General features: G+C 43.3%; 1 long non-coding RNA gene across 1 annotated transcript; it reads right to left on the reverse strand.

Annotated features, from left to right (window-relative positions):
- Nucleotides 1–2,126: 2,126 nt before the first annotated feature.
- Nucleotides 2,127–4,473, reverse strand: LOC119016419. Its single transcript, XR_005074140.1, has 3 exons — nucleotides 4,315–4,473; nucleotides 3,727–3,820; nucleotides 2,127–2,341 (listed from the first exon to the last, which is right to left on the reverse strand). It is a non-coding gene; the product is annotated as an uncharacterized LOC119016419 (long non-coding RNA).
- Nucleotides 4,474–8,570: the final 4,097 nt, after the last annotated feature.

Here is an 8,570-nt window from a genome sequence, read left to right on the forward strand (position 1 = left end):
AGCAGCAGCTGGAGCATTGTCTTTCAATCACAATATGGGCTCAGGAGAGCAGTGGGGCTGTGATATGCAGCTGATTGGGATAATAACTGGTCGTAAACAGGGATTTTGTTTTATCCCAGAGTAGAACGGGAGACTGTCAGATGCTTGTCGGTGTGCTTTCCTTTGCCAACATTCAAACGCTTGACCCGAGCTGACAGATTTTCACGTCCACCTCTTCCAGCCGTCGGTGCCAAATCCTGAGTGTAACACTCTCAAGTGCAGATTGACTCTTTCCAAATATAACCAGCAAACAGTTGCTGGTAAATCAGATCCACATGAGGAGACGAACAAAAGCTAGCAGGAATGGCCACCCAGAGGCCGGGGGCACGGTGGGAAACACGTTCTAAATGTGGCTGAAATCATCATCATTACTCTGAAGCAACAGTTATAGAAAAGCTGCTGCAGTCAAACTTCCTCTGATTAAAAGTCTATAAATATTACATGCCACATTAACAGGTTTAAAGATCTGTGATGTCCAAACTGATCCAGTTATTGTAGTCTGCTGTTCCCTCAGCTACACACACAACTCAAACTGTCGAGTCAGACGTGACTTGATAAAGAGGATTTCTGTCAGTGCAGGAACATTTATTGAGGACAGGAGAAGACGACCGCAGCCAGTTTGTTCACCCTGCTGCCGTCTGAACCAGCAGACTTCAGAGCAGCTTCTTCTTCAGGCTGCGAGACTCCTGAATTCATTCTCCACTCTTTAAAATAGTTATTGCAGTTGTCACTGTGATGTGGCACAGACAAACTAATGTTTCCTTTTTGTCACAAATGAAGCTTGATTCATGTGGAGCCATCGTTCCTGTCGCACCTCATGCAGCTTGGAGTGTTTGAGTGCAAATAATTCCATGTTATCCAGACAACTAACGGCTGCATTAATTAGATTTTGTGGATTCAAAACCTTCTTTGTCTCGACAGAAGCTGCACCGAATGGTAATATAAAAGGAAAACACAAAGATGATGTGTACATGCATCCTTACAGTAAACATATTTAGGTTACTTTTCACTTTCAGGAGGCAGAGGAAGGATGTTTTCAGGATGAAAGCTGCTCTTGCAGCTTTGGTCTTACTGGCATCCATTTCACCTCATTAGGACCCTGGGACTGAGAGTCGACAAAACACTGAGAGAAATCATTCTGCTGGGGGAGTGTGGCGGGGATAAATTGGCCTCTGGTTCAGTACAGGAGTCCCCGCTGTGCCAAGCGGAAGAGAAGGGCCTGGCTGGCAGTAGGGGCAGGCCCGGGCAAGGCAGGCTGGGAGGCCCCATGCTGAGACCCCCTCCCTGCCTCTGACAAACACGGCAGTGGATAATCTCTCCTTCAGGGACTCGGCCCTGCGCTGTGGGGCTGAGAGGGAAGGGGGCTGTTATACAGCACAGTGCAGAACAACTGCCTCTGTATGTGTGCAGCATGTGCCGCAAACACACACTTGTTTGCATTGAATGTACTTCCACTGCACACTGTGTATGTGCACCTCCATTTCCTCCTGTGTGTTTCCTCTTCCCTCTCGTCATTCACGGATCAATAAACTGAGACTTACAAAGAAAGGACGGCTGCAACAAAATGATCACGGATGTCTTTGATAAATTCGGTTGAGCAGTTGAATTCGAGTGATAATGTTTAAAATACATGTAGCTTCAAACAAACGGACGATGTGTTGGATGGATACAAGCAGACTAGGTTGACTCGGCAGGTGTGCTGCTGAGATCAACAGCTCCTACAAAGGCTGTAGTAGATTTGTAGATATTTTAGATATTTTAACCCCGAGTCATCTTCAATTCACAAACTAATGACTGCCAGGATGGGTTTAATTTATGTAACAAGGACTAAGAGCAGCCCCAGAACCAGGTGAAACAGAGACATCGGTAACGCTGCACTAACTGGACGTACGACAGCGACTGAAGAAATGCTCAGTGTTCAATTTCTTCAGGTTAGATATCGAGGACGACTCTGCAGATCACATTAATTATTACGACGCTGTTCAACAAACAAAGAGGTGAAATAATCTCAAATGTATCGTGTGAACAGCAGCGAATGTATTACATATAAATGACATCGTGGACATTAGCAGTGAAAAGAGTCAAAGGAAGGTTTTTCTCCAAACACTTTACTTCCATCAATACTTCTTACAAAAAAAAAAAGAGAGAAACAAATTACAGCCACAAATCTCCTCCGGTGGTTTGTGTGGTCAGCCACTAATATTCAAATATAAATGTCCATATCCAATGTCATCGGTTACTGAGAGGCCCCGTCAGCCGTTATGATGTCTCCATCTTGTAACCATGTTTTTCCAGCTCGGCCCTGCGGGGAGGAAAGAGGAAAATAGAAAGATCAAGTCAGGAGAGATGATTACAGGTGGGTGGCTGAGGCATAAGTACCCTCGGCTATTGATTGTGAGAACCATTAAGAGATGGGAGTGAGAAAATATATAAATATTGCATAATGCGTGCAGCTATGGATTTGATGATTACATATATGGCAGCTGTGCCCTTTAACTATAATGATATCTTTAAGGAACAGCTTAATAGCACGGCTATCATAATTGTCCCAAATAAAACAATAGCATATTACTGTCCGTAACATACTCAAATAAAAACAGACCAGCCACTTACCTACCAACAGTTATTGATTATTCAATAAGTATAAGTGTGGGCCTTCAATGCATGACTACTCTTATAAATCAATTTGATGTGTAATGCATAAATCTACTTAAAGAATAACACTGTTGAAAACACTCAGGATAGTTAAAGAAGTTGTCTTCTGTATTTTTTTGTTTTCAAAGTGTTTATGGCACAATTTCTGAAGTGAACATACAGCAGCAATAACAAGACTAAACTACTGAAGAAAAGCTGCAAAATAAGAAAAAAAAGGTTCAATAATTGTGTACGTAGCTGACTAGAAGATGTGTTCATTAAGGTTTTCGACCAACAATTCAAGCTTCATATTAGAGAAACCATTTAAATATTAAAAAGACCACAAGTTAGCTACTGGATTTTCAATTTCTAGTTTTATTGTTCTGCATGAAATTATTTTTTTCAAATGTCTTAAAGTCGCTCTACAATCATTTTGGCCTGTGGATCATAAGTATTTCTGTGTTGAGATGAAAGTAGTAAATCTATATTGATCTCCAAAATGTGACTTGTTTCAATATTCTGTGTACGTCAAAATTAAATGAGCCATCAACTATTTTGTTAACCAGTTTAACAGATCAAAGATATCACTTTTACCTGCTCCTGTCATCAGTGTTTAACTCCGCCTTTCACCTGTGTTTGTTTCAGTGTTTGTGGCTGTTTTGGTTGTACATGTTTCTTATTTCTTCATCATGAACATTTAAATAAGATGTTAATGAACAAAAACTGTCGAATATGTCACCCTTTGGTTTTTACAGTACTGCCAAGTTAACAAAACAATTGTTAACACGCGAATCAAAAGAAGCTAATTGTACAGTAAAATCTGTAATAACTTGTGACTAACTGAATGATCTTATCTGTGGACACATGTTGGGTGTTGTTGGTTCTGTTAGTTTGTGCAGAATAATGAATCAAAGCGCTGCAGGTTTTCGACCTGCAGCTGTGTTGAGGTGAAGTTCTCATCCAGACTGACTCCAACAACTTAGTGCCCGGTTTGTTTTCACCCAGAACTTAACTTGACACACTGACAGGATAGAAGAGACCAGATAATATTACCTCAGTTGATTTGAAAAATCGTCCTCTACATTGTCATCATCCCAGTTGTCTTCCCAGACATGAGCATCTTCATCCTCATCCAGCCCCGTCCAGTCTGAACACAAAACATTAGGATGAGCCAACATCAGAAAACTAAGTTCAGCAGCAGCTTTGTCTGAAACTGTCACACAGAGAGAAAACACCTCGACTTCACTGTAGCTTTCTGTTTACCTGAACAGATAATACAGCTTGGTTATAACCGCACAAGTTTATGTTATCTAGCTAGCAAACAAACGTTAGCAAAAAAGCTAACGTGCTCAGGCTAGCATAACACCTGAGATGTAAACGCTAAATAACAAAAGCACGATGGCTGTGAAACGATTAGACAGACAGCTTCGAGTTCAACTGCACCCTAAGTGTTTAAGTTAGCTCGTATAAATTAGCTAGCTGTGGTGTTGACAGTAATTTCGCTAGCTGATGCTAACGCTAACAAGGCTAGGCTAGCTGAGTCACTGCAGCAGGGCCTAGCACAGAGAAAAGCCGCACCAGTTCAGTTACCAATGGGCAGTAAAAGTACAAACAAGAGCGAGAATAATCTGAATTATTTACCTTCAGCTGGGAATTCTTCAAACTCATCGTCCTCCTCTAGTAAGCCCAGGTCCACGGTCTGCTTCTTGTCTGACATGTTAGCGGTGTGTCGCTGCGCTGCTGTCGGCTAATGAATGGCTGCAGCCGGAGGACTTGTGGGAGGCTGACGCTGTTCGAGCGGATAGAGGTTGCGCTAACTGCGCAGGAGTGCGCAGCAGGAACCGTACTGTACGGCAAGGAGAGGTAAGACACGCTTCTCAATGCGGCACATTTTGTTACACATTTACTCAATGTGATTCACATTAATATACGTGTGGAGTCACAGAGGGAAGGTTGAATCCTTCACAGTCACCTGACAGACTGCACTGACTCAGAATCTCACCTACAGCTCGATTAAATACTCAAGTTATCAAAGATGGCCTCATGTTACTATCAGGAATCAATACATCATCTGCTGGGGATATAAATCCTCCGACTGATATATTGTTGGAGTTATATTGAGTTTGAAAGCTCAAAGTACAAAATAGCCCAGAGGTTCCTCACCTGTCCACTGGAACAGGTGAAGCTTCAGTCTGATCTCTGTTGTCAGTGTGTCAGTTTTCTCTTTATCAGATTTTTAATAACGATAATATAAGCTGTGCACGTACATCAATCTGTACCACATAGTTTAGTTAACACACACACACACACACACACACACACACACACACACACACACTGATTCATATAGTCACTGTTGTTTATTGTGTGGACATGGATTTTCTGGGACTGGCCGTAGCTTCATCATTGTGTTGTCGAACTCTTAGCAGTGTTACAACAATGTGAAAAAGCAAAAAAAAAAAAAAAAAAGGACTTCTAGATTAATTTGGTTTGATGTGAACTTGCAGACCGTCACGCAGAGTTTGGGCTGAAGCATCTGTTTTCAGCATGGATGGTTTTCAGTTACAGCGGTTCGGCATTCAAAGGGTGTCGCAGCGCTTACAAAGTACTTGCAAATATTTGGGAAAACAGAAAACTCTTTCTCTCTCCCCCTCTGAACGTCTCTCCCACAGCACCACTAAGGCCACGTGCAGTTTCCCTCAAAACATATGCACACAAGTCCGTCAAATTCAGGCAAAGATTTTTCATTTAGGAACAAATGCACATTGTAACCCATGTGGCCCGCTCGAATAATGAAGCGGCAGCCACAGCTTAGGATGTATTTTAGATAAATGAGAGCGTGCATTTACCACAAAACCACTCGCACCACAATGAAAATTGCTCTGCAGCTGTCATATGTTGACAGACGGAGCAAACCTCAACTTAGGCTCGACGTACTTATTCTATTTTCAAATTATTTAGTAATCATCCTAAGCCTTTACACATGACAATGCCACAACGCCGGGAGGGAGGAGGAACAAGACGAGGAGAGAAAGTGCAGGAAGTAAATGCCACTGTGTTTAAAAAAGCCTCATTCCAGCTCCATGTAGGGAGGCTTATTAAAAATGCAAGTTTTAGTTATTAAGGACAGTTTAAAACAGAAGATCACGTCTGCACACAAATTAAATGAAGTAGCAATTCTTCAGAGTAAAAATACTGTTTTCATTTGAAGACATGATTGAAGGAGTGAGACTTGCTTCTTGTTACCGGCTGCAACTCATAATTATCATCTCTGATTAGTCTGCAGATAATTCTCCCATCTCACTGGTCAATCGTTTTATTTAGAAAATACAGGAATGTGTTGAAAAATGGTTAAAGGAGAAGTCCATAAACCATCTCTGGAGCTGTGTGAAAACAACTGACAGAAAAAGCATCAAAGAGCTTCTTCTTTCTGATCCAAGTCTGCAGAAAACCCAGAGTTCCCAAATTGATGTTTAAAAACATGGTTGTCACCCTTTTTAAAAAATCATCACTGAGGCTGCTAAACTAAAAGCTCAAGCGTCTGAAGTGGGAGCAGGAGTCTGAACGCACCTCAAAGGTGTGAGTAACATCTCTTCACATTCTTTTGGGATCTTGGGCCGTCTGGAGAGTGGCATTGTACCATTTTAGTTTTTTTCTCAGTCGTTTTTTTACATTTTAAAACATGGGGGAAGGAGATGATCACTTTTGGGTGAACTTATCCTTTAAGGGGATGTCTTAAAGATGCCTGTCAGTGAACGGTCAGATATCGAGAAGCTGGAATGAACACACACACAGGCCCTTCAGTCATCAGCCGCTCTCATGACAACAGCAACAACATTTTTGACGGCAGAATAAGTTCGTGTCATGACGTCCACTTATAGGATTGAAACGATGGTTCCAATCAGCTTTAGTGGCTGTAGGCTATACAGCGACAGCTGAACAGGCTGTTTCTGTCACATGTTCAGAGAATTTGATTTATGAGTGATACTGCTGCTGGTCTCGGTGCCCGCGTCACTCAGTCTCAGGTGCAGGTGAAGCCCTGGGAAGTGACTGCGACGTCCTCCCAGCATACCTGAGACTGCAGTTACACCGCGCCTGGCGCCTGGAGTCTCTCTGCTCGGGTAAAACAGGAGGTGGAGGTGGTGGAGGTGGAGGAGCGGGGAGGGGGAGACCACATCTCCACTATAACTTGCGTCTGAGTAGCAGCATCACATTTCTGTCCTTTCACAAAGCCCTCTGGGAAAGGACAGGTCGGCAGCCGCCACACTGACAGAGACAGACGGGCAGACAGAAGAAGACTCCAGCTGAAGCCTGCTCGGCCAGTCTGACGTCTGCCCCCCTCCACAGCCTCCCCTCCACCGGCTGCCTGGCTCTTTATCACAAGGCCCGGCTCATGATATGGCCCAGAGGCGGTGCGCAGTGAGAGGTGGATGGATGGAAATGGGTGGAGAGAAGAGAGAAGTGTGTGTGTGTGTGTGTGTGTGTGTGTGTGTGTGTGTGTGTGTGTGTGTGTGTGTGTGTGTGTGTCACCAAATAATCCAGATCACCAACTCAAAGATAACAGACAGGACGTCTTCTTCATGTCAGAGAAAGTGACAGCTCACAGGAAGACAGCCGGCTGTCTGCAGCCTCGTGTACCTGCTGTACCTGCGGACACTTCGTCTAGACGCCTCCTCCCCACAGCTACACTTTGCATTGCCGTTCTCCTCCAACTCAAAATGGAGGCTTCCTCTGGTGCCACTCAAATCTGAGTATGCCTCGGAAAGTTTAGTCGTCTCTGAGCTTCATTTTGTTTGCGAGAGCTGTGAAGTATTAAGGCGAGGAAAAGTAACGGGATATGAGGGCTTTAAGAAATGCCCTTAGACATACAAGAAAGTGATCATCGTGGATTAAGGGGACTTAGCCAGCCAATTAATGAGGCAAATCCAAGAGAAAACATGTAAGCTTTGCTCCTAGGAAATCTGCAGATGGAGCGAAATGCTTCCAGGATATGTCTGTCAAGATCGTGTATTAAATTTAATCCCAGCCAGTCAGTAAGTCTACTCCATTGTGTGTTGTGTGGAAGACCGAGTCTCTGTTTTCATATACATCCAGCAGAGAACAGAGGATCTGATGAATTCTTGCGGAAACGTGAGCATTAATAATCGATCAACATTCCCACAGGTGTCAGAATGAGCATAGAAGTGGCACAAATAAAGGATCTCTGTGTTTGTTTTGCTTCTCAGACTCATTTTCTGGGGGTCTCATTCATTGAGATGTCTGTCATGACGAATTTAAGTTTCATATTTTCCCCCCTGTCCGTCTTGAAAAGCTCTGTCATCTTGGGCTTGAGGTACAGTTTGCCAGGAGGCTAATGGCCCTTTATGACAGTACAATCTGATGCCTGTCCCGGCTAGCCTCCAGGTAATCCTGTCCACCTCGCCGGCTTAGCCCTGCTCAGGCTTAAGTTGCATATTTTGTTTTTATCAGGACACTGCTGATGAATGCTATCAGCGAGGGAGAAATGAAATATGGGGGGTCCAGCTCCGTTTTTCGCCCGAGCCCCTTGGTTGAAATCTAGAGCGGAGGAACAATGACACCTCTATTGGTGGAGCGAGAGCGTCTGTAGGCTCGGAACAAACTCCCAGCCCTCATTAATCGTTCGTTACCACTGTTATTTAATATCATCACCAACACTGAGATGATACAAATTCCACACCCAGGCGTCAGATTTTTAATTTCTTTGCATAAATGCATGTTAATCCTGCTGCTCAGATTACTTTCAATCACAATTACAGCTGCGGTACTTTTAGACCTCCAAAATATCATTTAATAAAATGATAAAATTACATGCTAATTTATTTCCAGTAATGTGCGCTAATAGTGTACTACCTCTGTGTCCGCGGTCCAATGCCATG

The sequence above is a fragment of the Acanthopagrus latus genome, chromosome 3 (genome assembly GCF_904848185.1).
Source record: "Acanthopagrus latus isolate v.2019 chromosome 3, fAcaLat1.1, whole genome shotgun sequence".
In the NCBI taxonomy this organism is placed as follows: Eukaryota; Metazoa; Chordata; class Actinopteri; order Spariformes; family Sparidae; genus Acanthopagrus; species Acanthopagrus latus.